This window comes from Triticum urartu, chromosome 3A (assembly GCF_056163025.1).
Source record: "Triticum urartu cultivar PI428250 chromosome 3A, HENAU_Tu73, whole genome shotgun sequence".
In the NCBI taxonomy this organism is placed as follows: Eukaryota; Viridiplantae; Streptophyta; class Magnoliopsida; order Poales; family Poaceae; genus Triticum; species Triticum urartu.
In genome coordinates, this window is record NC_141875.1 from 373,864,438 (window position 1) to 373,886,515 (window position 22,078).

The 22,078-nt window shown below is 46.1% G+C and overlaps 1 pseudogene; it reads right to left on the bottom strand.

Moving 5' to 3' along the window:
• Positions 1 to 399: 399 nt before the first annotated feature.
• On the bottom strand, positions 400 to 21,679 carry LOC147979751 (uncharacterized; annotated as a pseudogene).
• Between the last annotated feature and the right edge of the window lie 399 nt (positions 21,680 to 22,078).

The window sequence follows — 22,078 nt, forward strand, 5'->3', positions numbered from 1 at the left end:
AGGCTCCCCCTAGATGTTGTGCACACTAGATAAGTGCTTTGGACTGCACGGCACACATACTAGGATCACGGCTCCCCTATATTTTAGAGACCAACAACCTAAGCAAGATATATGAGAACAACATATATGATAGGATAAGCATGCAAGCTATAAGATACCGAGGTGCATAACACATAGAAAGATAACAAAGGTAGCATATGTCTTACACCATATGTCTGGAACTTAGGTCTCACAAGCACAAAACCAAACAAAACCAACAACGAGAAAGCAAACGAACGACACAAAAACACACTCGCAAACACAAATCCCTAAACTCTCTCCCCCTTTGGCATCAAGACACCAAAAAGGGCAGAGAGGGACACTACGACTCCAGGTGATGGGCGAGGAAGGTCCTGAACATCACATCTCTGCATCTTCATCGTGGGTTGAAAAGTGCTCGGCATCGGAGTCGGTCCAGTGACAGTTCTGATGAATCCAGTCCTCCTCTTCAGTGATCTGTCCCTCAGACCCACTGACAACTGTGGCTCCCAACTGACACATGATCTCCTTGTGGCACGTCCTGGCATTCTTCTCCGCCACATGAGTCATGTACTGACCATGGGACTCCATGAAGAAGAGCTTCTTCATCTTGCGCTTGAGCTTCTGGGCCCAAGACGGTTCAGCACTGGAGTGGCTAACGTCCTCATCGTGGGCATCAGGAGCAGCCTCACCCTCAGTTCCCATGGCAGCAGCAGCAGACGGGCCCCCCGTGGCAGCAGTAGCAGAAGGACCCCCTGTGTGAGGTGCTGACCAGTTGTCCTTCTTCCTTAGACGCTTGATCTCATGGGACACCAACTCTCCAGTTTCTAGCAGCACTCTGGGATAATTCTGTGCCCAGGCCCTCTCAATGAGCCTCATGATGAAGGGACCATAGATAGGACACTTGCGCTCAGACACGGCAGATACAAGTTCAGACCACATGACATGAGAGATATCCAGGCTCTCTCCAGTGTTTGCTTCCTTCTCATGCTGACAGAAAAGGAGCATGTCCACGAGGTAGGAGTGAACCTGATCCAGATTCCCAATGCGAGGGAAGAGAGTCTCACGGAATATGCGATGAAGAATGTCCAGATACGGACACAGCTCGTAGGTCTTCTTCTCAGTGACAGGGTGAACCTTCACAGTGCAGTAGGGCCAAAGGGCTTGCTTGTGGGTGGAAGTGACATGGCGGTGAGGACGGAAACCGACAGGAGTCTCAAGCCCGTTATCCACCACATCAAGTAACTCCATGAACGCCCGCCACTTGACAGAAAGCCGCTTGCCATTGGTCATCCAAGTCAGAGTCCTGTCGCTATCTGTTCCAAGATGGACGGTGGCATAGAATTGAGCCAACAAATCCGCATCGAAATCCTTGTTGAACTGCATGATCCTGAGAATGTTCGGCTGAGTGCACATCTGAAAGGCTTCTCCAAAGTACTCTGGATCCTTCTCCATAGCATCGGTGTCAATGGAGCGAACATCAACATAGAGATTCTTCTTGGCCTTGATCACATCAAAGTAGATGGCAAACTGAAAACGGTTCCTGAACGGACGGTTGACCAAAGTGGGTTCTTGGTCCACCGTATAGGGGTTGCGGCGACGCTTCTCCCAAAACTCCTTGCTGTTCATCTCAGTCACAGCCTTCCCTTTTGGCTTGTTGGTGGCTCGCTTCGATTGCTGAGGAGGTGGAGAAACACTTGCAGAAGCACTTGCTGGAGGCGGTTGGGTGCTCGAGGAACCACCGGCAGGCTCTGAGGTCCGGTAGCGTTTGGAGGTGGCACGCCCGGGGTTGATACGGCGACCTTGCTGCTCGGAAATGTCATCACCTGGAGCCAAACACAACAAGACGCAAAACAACCAGAAGAAACGAGCATAAGCCAAAAAACACAACAAAAAGATCAAGGGAAGCCAGGAGAATGATGGAAATTGGCATGCAGCGGTAGTACCGTGACCTGACCGCGGTAGTACCGCCCCAAGCGGTAGTACCGCCCCAAGCGGTAGTACCGCCCCAAAGGGAGCGGTAGTACCGCTCTAGGTCAAGCGGTAGTACCGCTCCAAAGGGAGCGGTAGTACGGCTTGAGGCGGATAAACAACAGTTTCATAGCACGAGGCGGTGAAACAGTGGTTTCCTACTACCGTGGACAAATCCGGCACTACCGGCCTACCAAATTCAAAAATAATCCTACCAAACATCAATCTAGATGATCTAGTTGCCTTCTCCAACCAACTCAAGCCTAGATTTAGCCAAAAATCTAGAGATGCAACCACCATTGCCCCTAAGCACAAGATCTAAAAGCAAGACCAAAAGAGAGAAGGAACGGGGGCAATACCGGCATCCATGGCAAGAGGATGATGTGGGGATTGACTCCACCGAAGGAAATGGAGAGGAACGCCCCGGAGGAGGAGATCCACTGGAGCCCTTCCGCGGCGGAACGGTGCTGGAGAGAGGGAGAGGCACGAGGGGGCGAGCGAATGGGTATGGGGGAGAAGAAAACCTCCCCCTGCCCCAATAAAAACCTCTGGCCCCGCCCTGCAGCGGTAGTACCGCGCTGGGTAGCGGTAGTGCCGCTCATAAGCGGTAGTACAGCACTAGTGTGGCGGTAGTACCGCTTACCACGGTAGTACCGTCCATCACCAGCAGTAGTACCGCTTATCAGCGGTAGTACCGCTCGCCAGCAGCGGCAGTACCGCCCAGCACACCGCGGCAACTAGACTACATGGCTTAGCTCAAAAAAAAACCAGAAAACCCGCAACGAAAAGCAAAAGAACACACCTGCAAGAGGCCAAGAAACCTCTCTTCAAGAGAGGGCGGTGGCCGAAGCCACCTATGTTTGAGTCAAGAGGTATGGCGCCGCGAAGATTTTAACCTTGGGCCCATGACCAAAACTCGTCTTTTAAGCACACGTGCCATCAACAATGGCTAAAGTGAAAGACTTGATCAATTTATGCATACTGGGGGGAGGGAGAGTTCATTGAGAGAACAACACTCCCCCTATGTCCATGCCTACACCTAAACTAGACAACAAATTGAGCATGGTAGGGTGTGCACGGGTTCAAGCAACATTGCTCGAATCAATGATATTTAGCTCATGCCTTAACACGCGAAATCTTGCTTCATCCAAGGGCTTCGTGAAAATATCTGCAAGGTTGTCATGAGTGTTGACATAGTTGAGCTCGATCTCTCCTCGCCTAATGTGATCCCGGATGAAGTGATACCGAATCTCAATATGCTTCGTCTTGAAGTGTTGCACCGGGTTGAGAGAAATCTTGATGGCACTTTCATTGTCACACCAAAGAGGCAGTTTGTCACAAGTGACACCGTAATCCTTTAAAGTTTGCCTCATCCATAAGAGTTGTGCACAACAACTACCGGCCGCAACATACTCCGCTTCAGTGGACGAGAGAGACACACAACTTTGCTTTTTGGAAGACCAACTTACCAACGAGCAACCAAGGAATTGGCATCCTCCGGAAGTGGACTTCCTATCCACTTTGTCTCCCGCCCAATCGGAATCCGAGTACCCTACAAGCTTGAAGTTTGATCCTCTTGGGTACCATAAGCCAAAGTTTGGGGTATGAGCCAAATATCGAAAGATTCGTTTGACGGCCACATAGTGACTTTCCTTAGGTGCGTCTTGAAACCGTGCACAAATTCCCACACTCAACATGATGTCCGGTCTAGATGCACAAAGGTAAAGCAAGGATCCAATCATGGAACGGTATACCTTTTGATCGACCACTTTACCATTGGGATCTAGATCAAGTTGGCACTTGGTGAGCATTGGGGTGGAAGCCGGCTTGACGTCACTTAGCTTGAATCTCTTGAGCATGTCTTGAGTGTATTTGGATTGATTGATGAAGGTTCCTTCTCTTCTTTGCTTCACTTCAAACCCTAGAAAGAACTTCAACTCCCCCATGGAGGACATCTCGAACTTTGAGGTCATGAGAGCGGCAAATTCCTCATTGAAAGCTTTGTTAGGAGAACCAAAGATGATATCATCAACATATAATTGGCACACAAACAACTCCCCTTTGACCTTCTTAGTAAAAAGAGTGGGGTCGATTATCCCAACTTCAAACCCACGGTCTTGTAACAACTCGGTAAGGTGGTCATACCACGCACGTGGGGCTTGTTTAAGGCCATAGAGTGCCTTATCGAGTTGATACACATGATCGAGAAAGTAGGGATCCTCGAACCCGGGGGGTTGCTTGATGTACACCAATTCATTAATGGGACCATTAAGAAAAGCACTCTTCACATCCATTTGATGTAACTTAAAGTTATGATGAGAAGCATATGCAATCAACATGCGAATGGATTCAAGACGAGCAACGGGAGCAAAGGTTTCACCGTAGTCGATACCCTCGACTTGGGAGTAGCCTTGTGCCACCAAACGAGCCTTGTTGCGAATGATAATCCCATGGGCATCTTGCTTGTTCTTGAATATCCACTTGGTTCCAATGACATTGTGGTTCCCCGTTGGCCTTGGCACCAATCTCCACACTTTGTTGCGCTCGAAGTTGTTGAGTTCTTCATGCATGGCATTGAGCCAATCCGGATCTTCGAGCGCCTCATAGACCTTGTGAGGTTCCACACAAGAGACAAACGCGTGATGCTCACAATAATTTGCTAATTGTCTACGAGTGCTTACCCCCTTTCTTAAGCTTCCAAGCACGTTCGTCATGAGATGATCCTTGGTGGAGAGTTTGGAAGCAACTTTGGCGGCACGACGCTCTAATTCCTCCTCGTTGGTGAGTTGAGGAGCGGTTACTTGATCATCTTGAGCGTCGTCATGAACTTGTTCTTGGTCTTGAACTTGCTCGGGGGAGAGAACTTGACCTTGGGCATCACTTGGTGTGTCAACACCGTCTTGAGTATGATCTTGCCCTAGGTCTTGTTCATGAGGTTGAGGGCCTTCACTTTGTTCTTCGGAAGCGTGTGGGCCTTGGGTTGGTGATGGCTCCACTTGAGTGGAGCATTGTCCTTCTCCTTCGGCCACAAGGGGTTCCTCAATGGGTAGGATGAAACCAACACCCATTCTTCTTATGGCTTGAGGAGGAATTTCATCACCTACATCACAAGTGCCACTTTGCTCCACTTGGGAGCCGTTATTCTCATCAAACTCCACGTTACACGTCTCCTCAATAAGTCCCGTGGATTTATTGAGGACACGGTAAGCATGAGAGTTTGTAGCATAACCAACAAATATGCCCTCATAAGCTCTAGCCTCAAATTTAGACAACCGAACACCTTTCTTGAGAATGAAACACTTACACCCGAATACCCGGAAGTACTTGAGGTTGGGCTTGTTACCGGTGAGTATCTCATAAGGAGTCTTGTTCAAACCCTTGCGGAGGTAGAGCCGATTTGATGCATGACACGCGGTGTTGATGGCTTCGGCCCAAAAGTTGTACGGAGACTTGAACTCCGCCATCATGGTCCTTGCCGCATCCATCAACGTCCGGTTCTTCCTCTCCGCAACACCGTTTTGTTGAGGGGTGTATGGTGCGGAATATTGATGCTTGATTCCCTCATCACTAAGAAATTCATCCAAGGTGTAGTTCTTGAACTCGGTGCCGTTGTCACTTCTTATTGTCAAGATCTTTGCATTGTGTTGACGTTGTGCTTCATTGGCAAAGTCAATGACGGTTTGTTGGGTCTCGCTCTTCCTCTTGAAGAAATACACCCACGTGTACCTTGAGTAGTCATCCACAATCACCAAGCAATACTTTCTACCTCCAAGACTATCGAAGGATGGAGGCCCAAAGAGATCCATGTGAAGGAGCTCCAAAGGCCTCTTTGAATAAATGATAGTCGTGGGAGGGTGAGCCTTCTCATGTAGCTTTCCTTTGATACAGGCACTGCAAGCACGATCTTTAGCAAAACTAACATTCGTTAGTCCACGGACATGGTCCCCCTTTAGGAGACTTTGCAAAGATCTCATATTGACATGGGCTAAACGGCGATGCCAAAGCCATCCCACATCAACTTTAGCCATTAGGCATGTCGCGGTCTTAGTGGGTCGCTCCAAAAAGTTAATCACATATAGACCGTTCTCGACATGCCCAACAAAGGATACTTTAAGAGTCTTGCTCCACAAGAGGGCCACGGTATCGATATCAAAGAAAGTGGCAAAGCCCATGATTGCAAGTTGACGAACGGAAAGTAAATTGTATGCAAGGGACTCAACAAGCATGACCTTCTCGATCGTGAGATCATGAGAGATGACCACCTTGCCAAGTCCCAATACCTTAGAAGATGAGGCGTCACCCCACTCGACATTGGTGGGCATAGATGGAACCTTGTGCACGTCCACCACCAAGTCCTTGCTTCCGGTCATATGATTTGTAGCTCCGCTATCGAGAAACCATGATCCACCACCGGAAACAAACACCTACAAGAGATCAATGCTTGGTTTTAGGTACCCATTTTGTAATGGGTCCTTTGATGTTAGTAACAAGGGTCTTAGGAACCCAAATAGACCATTCAATGTGCTCATGAAGAGAACCAACAAATTTGGCATAAACATGCCCATCACTAGCACGGCACAACACATAAGAAGGATTAAAATCGCCGACTTTGTTGGGTGAGGTGACATTGCCCTTCTTGACTTTGTTCTTCTTCTTCTCCTCGGGGACACTTTCTCCCGCCCTCACAAAGGTTTGCATGAGGGAAGGAGGTCGTTTGGTCTTGTCATTCTTCTTCTTGTTTTTGGAGTCGGGGACGTACCCAACCCCTTCCTTCGCCACACCTCCCTTTTGGTTGATCAAGAGATCATTGAGGTTCTTCTTGCCTTGTATGCAAGTCGCAAGGCCTCTCTCAAGTTGCTCCTTCAACTTAGCATTTTCCTCAACAAGATGTATATGCTCACAACACGGGTTAGTAGCATTTGCATTATCAATTAAAACCATATGAGGAAAAGTTGCTTTCTCCTTAGTTAGCTTCACTTGGAGTTGATCATGAGACTCCTTGAGACTAGCGTGAATACCCTTCAAGGCCTTGTGGGCCTTGTCAAGTATATCAAACTCCTCTTTGAGTCTAGCAAGATCAACTCCGAGTTTGGCCTTCTCGGAATTTAGCACATGAGAAACAACGAGGGCATGATCATAATCTTTCTATAACTTAGCATGATCAACGTTGTATGACTCCTCAAGAGCCAAACGAAGACCACGCTCTTCCTAAAGAGCATTGGAAAGATCTGAAATCTCATCGGCATAGTCACGACTATGCCCTTCCATCTTTGAGATGGTGTCTTCGTGAGCGTCGATCATGTCATTGGCCTCACCAAGTTGTTCCAAGAGAGCAACAAAGTGCTTCTTGGATTTTCCCTTGAGTTTTCCCATAAAGGCCTCAAACTCGTTAGCCTCCACATTAACTCCCTCAACTTCATTAATGCTCTCCGATGGGGAAGGATGATTAATGATGGTAGTTTTGATGTTGGAGGTTACCTTGTTGGTGGCTTTCGCCATGAGGCACTTGGCGTTGATGCTCTCGTTAGGTGAGTCGAAGAGAGACACTCATGACGTTGTGGCAATGGCGACGGAGGCCATGGCAACCGACTCATCATCTTCATCATCGTCATCATCCTCATTGTACTCTTCTTGCACAACCAAGGCCTTGGGAGGAGTCTTCTTGGTGAAGTTGTTCTTGTTGGGGAACGACTTGGCCTTGTCCTTTCGGATGAGTTTGCCACCATTGTCTTCCCTCTTCTCATACGGGCATTCCGCAACGAAATGACTCACGTTGCCGCAATTGTAGCAAGTCCTTACACGTTGCTTGCCCCTCGTGCCACTCGAGGTGTTTTTGCTAAAGTTGTTCCTCGAGTTTTTCTTGCTCCAAAATTGCCTTGAAGCAAGTGCCATGTGTTCATGATATGCATACTTTGTATCTTCGGGGTTGCTCTCCTCCTCTTCCTCTTCTTCTTCTTCCACGGTGAGCTTGGCCTTCAAAGCAAGGTTAGGCTTCTTTCCCCGTTGATCCAAAATGTTCATGGCCACAAACTCATCCAACACCTCGCTTGAGGTCAAAGTGTGGAAGTCCGGTCTTTGGCGGATGACGGAGGACATGGCCTTGTGGTAGGGCATCATTGCCTTGAGGAATTTGCGCTTGATCCAATTGTCATCCGTGTCCTTGCTCCCGTGATCTCGTAGTGAGACCGCGAGTTTGGTGACTCTCCGATAAAGCTCACGAGGTTCTTCATCTTCCTTCATTGCAAACTCATCGGCCTCATCTTGTACCACTTCATAGTTGGAGCATTGAATGCTTGCGCTTCCCCGGTAGAGAGACACGACACAATGCCATGCATCTTTGGCCAAGGCGAAGGGACGAAGATGAGGTAGGTCTTCGGGTGGAATTGCATCTTGAATGATGAAGAGAGCATTCTCATTGAATTGATTGTCCGCGGCTTCTCGAGGAGTGAAGTTGCTTGGATCATGTGGGTAGAAACCTTCTTCAATGATTCTCCAAAGGTTAGTGTTCACATGATTTAAATGACGTTTAAAGCGGTAAACCCAAGAATCAAAATCCTCATTTTTCACAATCTTAGGAGGAGGACCGGCATGATTCAAATGAGTAGAAGGAACCGGTCCACCATACACAAGTGGTGGTTCCACATGGGCAAAGATGCCGGTGCCATTCTTGCCACTAGAAGAAGGAGCCTTTTCACTACTAGCTTCCCCCTTGTCGGGGATAGTATCCGACACCTTGTTGGTGGGATCCCCCACTTTCAACGGTGCGGTGGATAGTTTAAGCCCCTCAAGAAATTTAGTAAACATGTTTTCAACTTCGGTCGTCATGGAGGTTTTCAATGTCTCCAAGGCTACATTGAACTCCTCACGAGAGACCGAAGTTCCCCCATCGCCTGTAGACGAGATAGGATTCACACCGGAGTGTTCCTCCGCTCCGTCTACGGTATCAACCATACTCTTTGGATGGTAAAGTCCTTAATAAAGAGACGAGGCTCTGATACCAATTGAAAGGATCGATATGGTTGACTAGAGGGGGGGGTGAATAGGCAACTACCAATTTTTAGCTTTTCTTTACCAAATTAAACTTTGCATCAAAGTAGGTTGTCTAGATGTGCAACTAGGTGAACAACCTATATGATGCAACAACAACAAGCACACAAGCAAGCAAGGGAACAAACACTAAAGAGCTTGCACAAGTAAAGGTAAGAGATAACCAAGAGTGGATCCGGTGAAGACGAGGATGTGTTACCGAAGTTCCTTCCTTTTGAGGGGAAGTACTGAAGGAAATATGCCCTAGAGGCAATAATAAAGTTATTATTTATTTCCTTATAATCATGATAAATGTTTATTATTCATGCTAGAATTGTATTAACCGGAAACATAATACATGTGTGAATACATAGACAAACAAAGTGTCACTGGTATGCCTCTACTTGACTAGCTCGTTAATCAAAGATGGTTATGTTTCCTAACCATGAACAATGAGTTGTTATTTGATTAACGAGGTCACATCATTAGTTGAATGATCTGATTGACATGACCCATTCCATTAGCTTAGCACACGATCGTTTAGTATGTTGCTATTGCTTTTCTTCATGACTTATACATGTTCCTATGACTATGAGATTATGCAACTCCCGTTTGCCGGAGGAACACTTTGGGTGCTACCAAACGTCACAACGTAACTGGGTGATTATAAAGGAGCATTACAGGTGTCTCCAAAGGTAGATGTTGGGTTAGCATATTTCGAGATTAGGATTTGTCACTCCGATTGTCGGAGAGGTATCTCTGGGCCCTCTCGGTAATGCACATCACATAAGCCTTGCAAGCACTGCAACTAATATGTTAGTTGTGAGATGATGTATTACGGAACGAGTAAAGAGACTTGCCGGTAACGAGATTGAACTAGGTATTGGATACCGACGATCGAATCTCGGGCAAGTAACATACCGATGACAAAGGGAACAACGTATGTTGTTATGCGGTCTGACCGATAAAGATCTTCGTAGAATATGTAGGAGCCAATATGGGCATCCAGGTCCCGCTATTGGTTATTGACCGGAGACGCGTCTCGGTCATGTCTACATTGTTCTCGAACCCGTAGGGTCCGCACGCTTAAGGCTACGATGACAGTTACATTATGAGTTTATGCATTTTGATGTACCGAAGGTTGTTCGGAGTCCCGGATGTGATCACGGACATGACGAGGAGTCTCGAAATGGTCGAGACGTAAAGATTGATATATTGGAAGCCTATGTTTGGATATCGGAAGTGTTCCGGGTGAAATCGGGATTTTACCGGGTTACCGGGAGGTTACCGGAACCCCCCGGGAGCCATATGGGCCTTCATGGGCCTTAGTGGAAAGGAGAAAGGGGCAGCCCAAGGTGGCTGCGCCACTTCCCCCTCCCCTAGTCCTATTAGGACTAGGAGAAGGTGGCCGGCCCCCCTCTCTCTCTTTCCCCCTTTGGGGAATCCTAGTTGGAATAGGATTGGGGGGGAGTCCTACTCCCGGAAGGAGTAGGACTCCTCCTGCGCCTCTCTCCCTGGCCGGCGCCCCTCTCCCCCTTTGGCTCCTTTATATACTGAGGTAGAGGCACCCTAGAACACACAAGTTGATCCATGTGATCTATTCCTTAGCCGTGTGTGGTGCCCCCTGCCACCATATTCCTCGATAATACTGTAGCGGAGTTTAGGCGAAGCCTTGCTGCTGTAGTACATCAAGATCGTCACCACGCCGTCGTGCTGACGGAACTCTTCCCCGACACTTTGCTGGATCGGAGTCCGGGGATCGTCATCGAGCTGAACGTGTGCTCGAACTCGGAGGTGCCATAGTTTCGGTGCTTGATCGGTTGGATCGTGAAGACGTACGACTACTTCCTCTATGTCGTGTCATCGCTTCCGCAGTCGGTCTGCGTTGGGTACGTAGACAACACTCTCCCCTCTCGTTGCTATGCATCACATGATCTTGCGTGTGCGTAGGAAATTTTTTGAAATTACTACGAAACCCAACAGTGGCATCCGAGCCTAGGTTATTTATGTTGATGTTATATGCACGAGTAGAACACAAGTGAGTTGTGGACGATACAAGTCATACTGCCTACCAGCATGTCATACTTTGGTTCGGTGGTATTGTTGGACGAGACGACCCGGACCAACATTACGCGTACGCTTACGCGAGACCGGTTCTCCCGACGTGCTTTGCACACAGGTGGCTTGCGGGCGACTGTCTCTCCAACTTTAGTTGAACCAAGTATGGCTACGCCCGGTCCTTGCGAAGGTTAAAACGGAGTCTATTTGACAAACTATCGTTGTGGTTTTGATGCGTAGGTGAGATTGGTTCTTACTTAAGCCCGTAGCAGCCACGTAAAACTTGCAACAACAAAGTAGAGGACGTCTAACTTGTTTTTGCAGGGCATGTTGTGATGTGATATGGTCAAGACATGATGCTGAATTTTATTGTATGAGATGATCATGTTTTGTAACCGAGTTATCGGCAACTGGCAGGAGCCATATGGTTGTCGCTTTATTGTATGCAATGCAATCGCGATGTAATGCTTTACTTTATTACTAAACGGTAGTGATAGTCGTGGAAGTATAAGATTGGCGAGACGACAACGATGCTACGATGGAGATCAAGGTGTCACGCCGGTGACGATGGTGGTCATGACGGTGCTTCGGAGATGGAGATCACAAGCACAAGATGATGATGGCCATATCATATCACTTATATTGATTGCATGTGATGTTTATCTTTTTATGCATCTTATCTTGCTTTGATTGACGGTAGCATTATAAGATGATCTCTCACTAAATTATCAAGAAGTGTTCTCCCTGAGTATGCACTGTTGCAAAAGTTCTTCGTGCTGAGACACCACGTGATGATCGGGTGTGATAGGCTCTATGTTCAAATACAACGGGTGCAAAACAGTTGCACACGCGGAATACTCAGGTTATACTTGACGAGCCAAGCATATACAGATATGGCCTCGGAACACGGAGACCGAAAGGTCGAGCGTGAATCATATAGTAGATATGATCAACATAATGATGTTCACCGATGAAACTACTCCATCTCACGTGATGATCGGACATGGTTTAGTTGATTTGGATCACGTGATCACTTAGAGGATTAGAGGGATGTCTATCTAAGTGAGAGTTCTTAAGTAATATGATTAATTGAACTTAAATTTATCATCAACTTAGTACCTGATAGTATCTTGCTTGTTTATGTTGATTGTAGATAGATGGCTCGTGCTGTTGTTCCGTTGAATTTTAATGCGTTCCTTGAGAAAGCAAAGTTGAAAGATGATGGTAGCAATTACACGGACTGGGTCCGTAACTTGAGGATTATCCTCATTGCTGCACAGAAGAATTACGTCCTGGAAGCACCGCTGGGTGCCAGGCCTGCTGCTGGAGCAACACCAGATGTTATGAACGTCTGGCAGAGCAAAACTGATGACTACTCGATAGTTCAGTGTGCCATGCTTTACGGCTTAGAATCGGGACTTCAACGACATTTTGAACGCCATGGAGCATATGAGATGTTCCAGGAGTTGAAGTTGATATTTCAAGCAAATGCCCGGATTGAGAGATATGAAGTCTCCAATAAGTCCTATAGCTGCAAGATGGAGGAGAACAGTTCTGTTAGTGAGCATATACTCAAAATGTCTGGGTATAATAATCACTTGATTCAATTGGGAGTTAATCTTCCAGATGATTGCGTCATTGACAGAATTCTCCAATCACTGCCACTAAGCTACAAGAGCTTCGTGATGAACTATAATATGCAAGGGATGAACAAGACTATTCCCGAGCTCTTCGCGATGCTGAAAGCTGCGGAGGTAGAAATCAAAAAGGAGCATCAAGTGTTGATGGTTAACAAAACCACTAGTTTCAAGAAAAAGGGCAAAGGGAAGAAGAAGGGGAACTTCAAGAAGAACGGCAAGCCAGTTGCTGCTCAAGAGAAGAAACCCAAGTCTGGACCTAAGCCTGAAACTGAGTGCTTTTACTGCAAGCAGACTGGTCACTGGAAGCGGAACTGCCCCAAGTATTTGGCGGATAAGAAGGATGACAAGGTGAACAAAGGTATATGTGATATACATGTTATTGATGTGTACCTTACTAATATTCGCAGTAGCACCTGGGTATTTGATACTGGTTCTGTTGCTAATATTTGCAACTCGAAACAGCGGCTACGGATTAAGCGAAGATTGGCAAAGGACGAGGTGACGATGCGCGTGGGAAACGGTTCCAAAGTCGATGTGATCGCGGTCGGCACGCTACCTCTACATCTACCTTCGGGATTAATATTAGACCTAAATAATTGTTATTTGGTGCCAGCGTTGAGCATGAACATTATATCTGGATCTTGTTTAATGCGAGACGGTTATTCATTTAAATCAGAGAATAATGGTTGTTCTATTTATATGAGTAATATCTTTTATGGTCATGCACCCTTGAAGAGTGGTCTATTCTTATTGAATCTCGATAGTAGTAATACACATATTCATAATGTTGAAGCCAAAAGATGCAGAGTTGATAATGAAAGTGCAACTTATTTGTGGCACTGTCGTTTAGGTCATATCGGTATAAAGCGCATGAAGAAACTCCATACTGATGGACTTTTGGAACCACTTGATTATGAATCACTTGGTACTTGCGAACCGTGCCTCATGGGCAAGATGACTAAAACACCGTTCTCCGGTACTATGGAGAGAGCAACAGATTTGTTGGAAATCATACATACCGATGTATGTGGTCTGATGAATATTGAGGCTCGTGGCGGATATCGTTATTTTCTCACCTTCACAGATGATTTAAGCAGATATGGGTATATCTACTTAATGAAACATAAATCTGAAACATTTGAAAAGTTCAAAGAATTTCAGAGTGAAGTTGAAAATCATCGTAACAAGAAAATAAAGTTTCTACGATCTGATCGTGGAGGAGAATATTTGAGTTACGAGTTTGGTGTACATTTGAAAAACTGTGGAATAGTTTCGCAACTCACGCCACCTGGAACACCACAGCGTAATGGTGTGTCCGAACGTCGTAATCGTACTTTACTAGATATGGTGCGATCTATGATGTCTCTTACTGATTTACCGCTATCTTTTTGGGGTTATGCTTTAGAGACGGCCGCATTCACGTTAAATAGGGCACCATCAAAATCCGTTGAGACGACGCCTTATGAACTGTGGTTTGGCAAGAAACCAAAGTTGTCGTTTCTGAAAGTTTGGGGCTGCGATGCTTATGTGAAAAAGCTTCAACCTGACAAGCTCGAACCCAAATCGGAGAAGTGTGTCTTCATAGGATATCCAAAGGAAACTATTGGATACACCTTCTATCACAGATCCGAAGGCAAGACTTTTGTTGCTAAATTCGGAAACTTTCTTGAGAAGGAGTTTCTCTCGAAAGAAGTGAGTGGGAGGAAAGTAGAACTTGACGAGGTAACTGTACCTGCTCCCTTGTTGGAAAGTAGTACATCACAGAAAACTGTTTCTGCGACACCTACACCAATAAGTGAGGAAGTTAATGATAATGATCATGAAACTTCAGAACAAGATACTACTGAACCTCGTAGATCAACCAGAGTAAGATCCGCACCAGAGTGGTACGGTAATCCAGTTCTGGAAGTCATGCTACTAGATCATGATGAACCTACGAACTATGAAGAAGCGATGGTGAGCCCAGATTCCGCAAAGTGGCTTGAAGCCATGAAATCTGAGATGGGATCCATGTATGAGAACAAAGTATGGACTTTGGTTGACTTGCCCGATGATCGGCAAGCAATTGAAAATAAATGGATCTTTAAGAAGAAGACTGACGCTGATGCTAATGTTACTGTCTATAAAGCTCGACTTGTCGCAAAAGGTTTTCAGCAAGTTAGCAATTGCCGCATTTTAAGATTATGAAATTTGGCAGATGGATGTCAAAACTGCATTCCTGAATGGATTTCTGGAAGAAGAGTTGTATATGATGCAACCGGAAGGTTTTGTCGATCCAAAGGGAGCTAACAAAGTGTGCAAGCTCCAGCGATCCATTTATGGACTGGTGCAAGCATCTCGGAGTTGGAATGAACGCTTTGATAGTGTGATCAAAGCATTTGGTTTTATACAGACTTTCGGAGAAGCCTGTATTTACAAGAAAGTGAGTGGGAGCTCCGTAGGATTTCTAATATTATATGTGGATGACATATTTCTGATTGGAAATGATATAGAATTTCTGGATAGCATAAAGGGATACTTGAATAAAAGTTTTTCAATGAAAGACCTCGGTGAAGCTGCTTACATATTAGGCATTAAGATCTATAGAGATAGATCAAGACGCTTAATTGGACTTTCACAAAGCACATACCTTGACAAGATTTTGAAGAAATTCAAAATGGATCAAGCAAAGAAAGGATTCTTGCCTGTGTTACTCAATGCCCGACCACTGCAGAAGATAGAGAGAATATGAAAGATGTTCCCTATGCATCAGCCATAGGCTCTATCATGTATGCAATGCTGTGTACCAGACCTGATGTGTGCCTTGCTATAAGTTTAGCAGGGAGGTACCAAAGTAATCCAGGAGTGGATCACTGGACAGCGGTCAAGAACATCCTGAAATACCTGAAAAGGACTAAGGATATGTTTCTCGTATATGGAGGTGACAAAGAGCTCACCGTAAAAGGTTACGTTGATGCAAGCTTTGACACTGATCCGGACGATTCTAAATCGCAAACCGGATACGTGTTTACATTAAATGGTGGAGCTGTCAGTTGGTGCAGTTCTAAACAAAGCGTCGTAGCGGGATCTACATGTGAAGCGGAGTACATAGCTGCTTCGGAAGCAGCGAACGAAGGAGTCTGGATGAAGGAGTTCATATCCGATCTAGGTGTCATACCTAGTGCATCGGGTCCAATGAAAATCTTTTGTGACAATACTGGTGCAATTGCCTTGGCAAAGGAATCCAGATTTCACAAAAGGACCAAACACATCAAGAGACGCTTCAATTCCATCCGGGATCTAGTCCAGGTGGGAGACATAGAGATTTGCAAGATACATACAGATCTGAATGTTGCAGACCCGTTGACTAAGCCTCTTCCACGAGCAAAACATGATCAGCACCAAGGCTCCATGGGTGTTAGAATCATTACAGTGTAATCTAGATTATTGACTCTAGTGCAAGTGGGAGACTGAAGGAAATATGCCCTAGAGGCAATAATAAAGTTATTATTTATTTCCTTATAATCATGATAAATGTTTATTATTCATGCTAGAATTGTATTAACCGGAAACATAATACATGTGTGAATACATAGACAAACAAAGTGTCACTGGTATGCCTCTACTTGACTAGCTCGTTAATCAAAGATGGTTATGTTTCCTAACCATGAACAATGAGTTGTTATTTGATTAAAGAGGTCACATCATTAGTTGAATGATCTGATTGACATGACCCATTCCATTAGCTTAGCACACGATCGTTTAGTATGTTGCTATTGCTTTTCTTCATGACTTATACATGTTCCTATGACTATGAGATTATGCAACTCCCGTTTGCCGGAGGAACACTTTGGGTGCTACCAAACGTCACAACATAACTGGGTGATTATAAAGGAGCATTACAGGTGTCTCCAAAGGTAGATGTTGGGTTAGCGTATTTCGAGATTAGGATTTGTCACTCCGATTGTCGGAGAGGTATCTCTGGGCCCTCTCGGTAATGCACATCACATAAGCCTTGCAAGCACTGCAACTAATATGTTAGTTGTGAGATGATGTATTACGGAACGAGTAAAGAGACTTGCCGGTAACGAGATTGAACTAGGTATTGGATACCGACGATCGAATCTCGGGCAAGTAACATACCGATGACAAAGGGAACAACGTATGTTGTTATGCGGTCTGACCGATAAAGATCTTCGTAGAATATGTAGGAGCCAATATGGGCATCCAGGTCCCGCTATTGGTTATTGATCGGAGACGCGTCTCGGTCATGTCTACATTGTTCTCGAACCCGTAGGGTCCGCACGCTTAAGGTTACGATGACAGTTACATTATGAGTTTATGCATTTTGATGTACCGAAGGTTGTTCGGAGTCCCGGATGTGATCACGGACATGACGAGGAGTCTCGAAATGGTCGAGACGTAAAGATTGATATATTGGAAGCCTATGTTTGGATATCGGAAGTGTTCCGGGTGAAATCGGGATTTTACCGGGTTACCGGGAGGTTACCGGAACCCCCCGGGAGCCATATGGGCCTTCATGGGCCTTAGTGGAAAGGAGAAAGGGGCAGCCCAAGGTGGCTGCGCCACTTCCCCCTCCCCTAGTCCTATTAGGACTAGGAGAAGGTCGCCGGCCCCCCTCTCTCTCTTTCCCCCTTTGGGGAATCCTAGTTGGAATAGGATTGGGGGGGAGTCCTACTCCCGGAAGGAGTAGGACTCCTCCTGCGCCTCTCTCCCTGGCCGGCGCCCCTCTCCCCCTTTGGAGCGGTGTGGAGGCACAATGCTCCCCAAGAAGCCACTAGGGCCACCGTATTCTCCTCACACCCTCACACAATGCGAGATGCCGTGATTCCACTATTGGTGCCCTTGAAGGCGGCGACTGAACCTTTACAAACAAGGTTGGGGCAAACTCCACAACTTAATCGGAGGCTCCCAACAAGACCACGAAGCTTCACCACAATGGAATATGGCTCCGAGGTGACCTCAACCGTCTAGGGTGCTCAAACACCCAAGAGTAACAAGATCTGCTAAGGATGAGTGGGGGAATCAAAAATCTCTCGGTGAAAGTGTAGATTGAGGCCTTCTCAACCACTCCCGAGCAAATCAACAAGTTTGGTTGGCTAGGGAGTGAGATCGGGCGAAAATGGAGCTTGGAGCAATAATGGAGCTTTAATGGTGGAATAGGTAGATCAAAAGGGGGGAAGAAGACACCCTTTTATAATGGGGGGAACAAACCAACCGTTACCCCCCACTCAGCCCCGCAGAGAGCGGTACTACCGCGGGGGCAGGGCGGTACTACCGCTCATAAGCGGTACTACCGCTCCCCCTCAGCGGTACTGCCGCGCTAGAGGAGAAGGGGCTGGGGCTGGGACCCAGAGCGGTACTACCGCAGAGGCAGGGCGGTACTACCGCTCGCAAGCAGCACTACCGCCACTACTACCGCAGCTAGTACCGTAAAACCCGACACGAGAAAATGCCCAACCGAGTCGAGGCGGTAGGAGCACGGAGCCGCAGCGGTACTGCGGCTGAGGCCATCAAGCGGTACTACCGCTCCGAGGAGCGGTACTACCGCTTAAGCCGTACTACCGCAGTACTGCAGCTAGTGCCGTAAGGCCCAGACACGAGAAAGAGCGCACTGGGGTCGAGGCGGTAGGAGCACGGAGCCGCAGTGGTACTGCAGCTGAGGCCATCAAGCGGTACTACCGCTCCGAGGAGCGGTACTGCCGCTTAGTGAGCCTCAGCGGTACTACCGCTGTGGCCTGCGGTACTACCGCTGGGTACAGGAAAAGACACACAGGGAAGAAAAGAGAAGCTCCAGTGAGGCGGAAAGAAACGGTGGGTGTGAGAAGGACGTGTACGTGTTGATTCCACCCAAACCATACCGAAGCAGATCCCCTCTTGATAGAACGGTGACTACTACGAAACTTAGTCCACCAACAAAGTCACGAAAGAAGCTACACCGTCTTGAGTAGAGCGCCGAAGGGAAATAATCGTTTCGTGCCGAAGGATGAATATCTGAAAGAACTCAAAGCACCCGATTAGTCCGCAAATGCATTGTCATCAATCACCAAAACACCGTAGGGATAAATATGCCCTTACACCAACCACGAAGGGAATCTCATAACTTAAAGCCGAAAATGGCAAGAGTCGAAGTTACAAATATGGCAAGTTACATTCGGGGTGTTACACGTTCACACGTGCAGGTCATGCTGCCAGTGCTCGAGTGTGCTGATATAAATGATAAAGAGGGAGGGAGGCATTATTGGGTCTTCAATGTCAACTTGAGGGACGGACACTTCGAAGTTCTTGATTCAAACAGGAAGATGGACAACATTGAGCCAATGAACACCGCCTCTACCATCGCGGGGGCAGTACACCAGCTATGGAGGAAGCATTACCCAAAGTTCAGCATCAAGCACTTCTAGATTATTGACATTGACGTACTGAAGCAGCGCGACAAGTAAGACATTAAGCATGTCATTTTTCTCAATTTCTTACCATCAATTTGTAGTTTTTAAAATTGTCTACATGTGCAATCTTTAGTTTTTTAAGACACAGAACTAGTCTGCAATCTGTTTTTCATTTTTATGAGATTCTCATGGATTATGTAGTCAGTTGCACAGTGGCACATAAGCAGATGCACAGTGACGCATAAGTAGTTGCATAGTGGCACATAAGCAGTTGCACAGTTACATAGAGTACATTATCTTTCTTGGTTTTAAATTTCTGTGACAAATTTTCTTTTTTGCCCACCGCAGCAATGAGTGTGGGCTGTTCGCACTGCTTAACGCCACTGAGTGAAACGGTAGCCAACTGCCCAACTACGAATCCAATGAAGTACTCAACATCAGGAAGAAGCTGGCATATGATTGGGTCACCAGCCCGCACAACTCCGCCCCATGGAGGAAGTTGCTCAGATATGACAAGGACTAGGTCAGTACTCTTTTCTTTCTTTGTCCCATGGAGGAAGTTGCTGGTTTGCACAATTTTTGAGCAGATTTTGTAGTTGCACACTAGTAGTAATTCCGTTTTGCAACTCAATATCATCACTTTTGTTGACACATTAGGAGCACTGGACATACAATTGTTCAACAACTAAATATTTAACCATTTGCCAACAAAGGCACAAATAGCAACCATTTTTACACAATACATGAACTAATTCAAGGAAAACAAATTAGATAAGGAGAAAGCATAGATGCTAAATGTGTCCACTTGGTACCACCATTGCTCAAAAACCATCATTCTTTTCCTTTTTGTCACAAAGATACAAACGATAAAATAAAATCACAGCAACCTGAGTGGACACACACCAGCAGTGTGCTCTGTAGATTGGCACTGGCTGCATTTGTTTTTCCTTTTTGGGTGTAGCTCCAGCGCTGATTTGTATCGTCGACTCTTCGCCCTACGCTTTGTAGTAGACCTTGGAGGATCCCTGGGCACAAAATCATCAAAGGCTTGTGCAGGGGATGCAGCCTCCAACGGGGTAGTAGGACCATCACGAGGTTGTGTTCGATCACCTGTGGTCTGTGGAATAATCATATAAAAAGTTTTAATATTTTTTGTGCAACCATTATTGATGTTCTCTGCAACCACACAGTCCATGCTGTGCAACTAACTGGTTGTTGTGTGCAAGTTAAGTTAAAAAAACCTATAGTACCACGCCCGTCATGGTACTTGGATGATAATCACCTATGGGCAGAACAGGAAAAACAAGTTCGTTTTTTTTATCTTTGATGCTTAAACTAACATAGCGCACGCAACTAGGTATCCTGTTCTGTGCAACTGGGCACTATGATGTGTGCAAGTGAAGTCACACACCTAGTTTCATGGGGAGTTGGAGAAGGTAATTACCTGGGTGATGAGCTCCCCGAGTACTGCATGTAGGGCCATTGGGAGGAGCACGCAGGGCACTGCTTGTTGGGCTAGGAGGGGGAGGAGGTGGCGGAGCATGCCGTGTACAACCTGGAGGTGGAGGAGGTCCTTAGGGTTGCCATCACCTATAGCCAGAGCAGGAAAAACAACTCAGTTGTTTATCTTGATGCTCGAACTAACATAGCGTGCGCAACTAGGTAGCCTGTTCTGTGCAACTGGGCACCATGATGTGTGCAACTGAAGTTACACACCTAGTTAGATGGGGAGTTGGGGCAGGTAATTACCTGGATGATGAGAACCCTGAGTTTCTTATTTTTCTTACTAGGACCAGCCTCCTCTTCAGCAAAGATTGGAGGTTCATCTTATATTTTCACATCAGTGTCAACAGGTTTTGGATCTGGTATAGGGTCCAGGACAGGAGGAGCCTCAGCTCCTCCATCATCAGCTTCTGGCTTCTTGTACTTGTTGCAGCAAAATTGATACTTTATCAATACATTTGTGCGACCTGTCCGCCTAGAGGTGTTCATTTTTATAGAGAAACCCATTTGTAGGGCGTAGCTGTTGTAGTGATCCTTAGCAATTTGAAGGGTGTCAAACCTCATGCCAACATAGGGTTCTATGGGCTGAGAACCAACCTCATCTTCTCCTTCTTCTCCTTGCACAACACCGTCAACAGCACCAACTTCGAGCTCAATCCTGTTTGGACCAGGAATATTTGTCGCGGTGCCCGTGTCATCAAGAGTATGGCTCTCTGACTGCAAAGACACCACTACAGGGGCACCACAGGTTGATGACTGCCCTGCCACATTGTCATGGCCCATAGGGTTAGGCCCACGACTTGTCTGCGTGTAGTAAACAAAGCGCCCATTTCCAATTTCCTTAAGGTATGCTGGGTTGGTGCTCATCTATATCATGAGGAAGCTCATTGAGATCAAGAGGCAACTCATTGAGATCAAGCATTTTTTTGGTTGCTGCCACACATCCACTGCATATAAAAAAGAAGAAAGTGATGTCAAGTTTTAATCATCAAAGAGTGTTTCAAACAACCTAAAACCTTAGTAAATAGGCAGTTGCACACCATTTTATGACAACCTTAGTTCCAAAAGCAACATGTCTATAGCAGAATCTTTTATTATAACAGGTATGCATTTTTTTTGCACAGACTTGTTATGTTAGTTGCACAGTTTGCAGTAAATAGTTGGCAAGAACATGACTTTTTTTACTACAGAGTTTTTCTGGCTTTTTCCTCTGTTTGTTGCAATGATCCATAGGTTTTCTGTTGGCAAGGAGCTGATTCATATTTTCTGCACATAATTTGGACACAATTTGATGCTGCATGTTGAGATGGAAAATCCAGGTGAAAGAAAAAAGAAGAATTGGATGACAGACTATAGATATATGTTTTTCATTGTCGTTTCTGTTTTTACTTCCAGTATATTTGAACATATTTTTACACTATAGCTTTGCAAATAGGTGTGCTACCAGAATATATATGTGGGACAAGTATATAT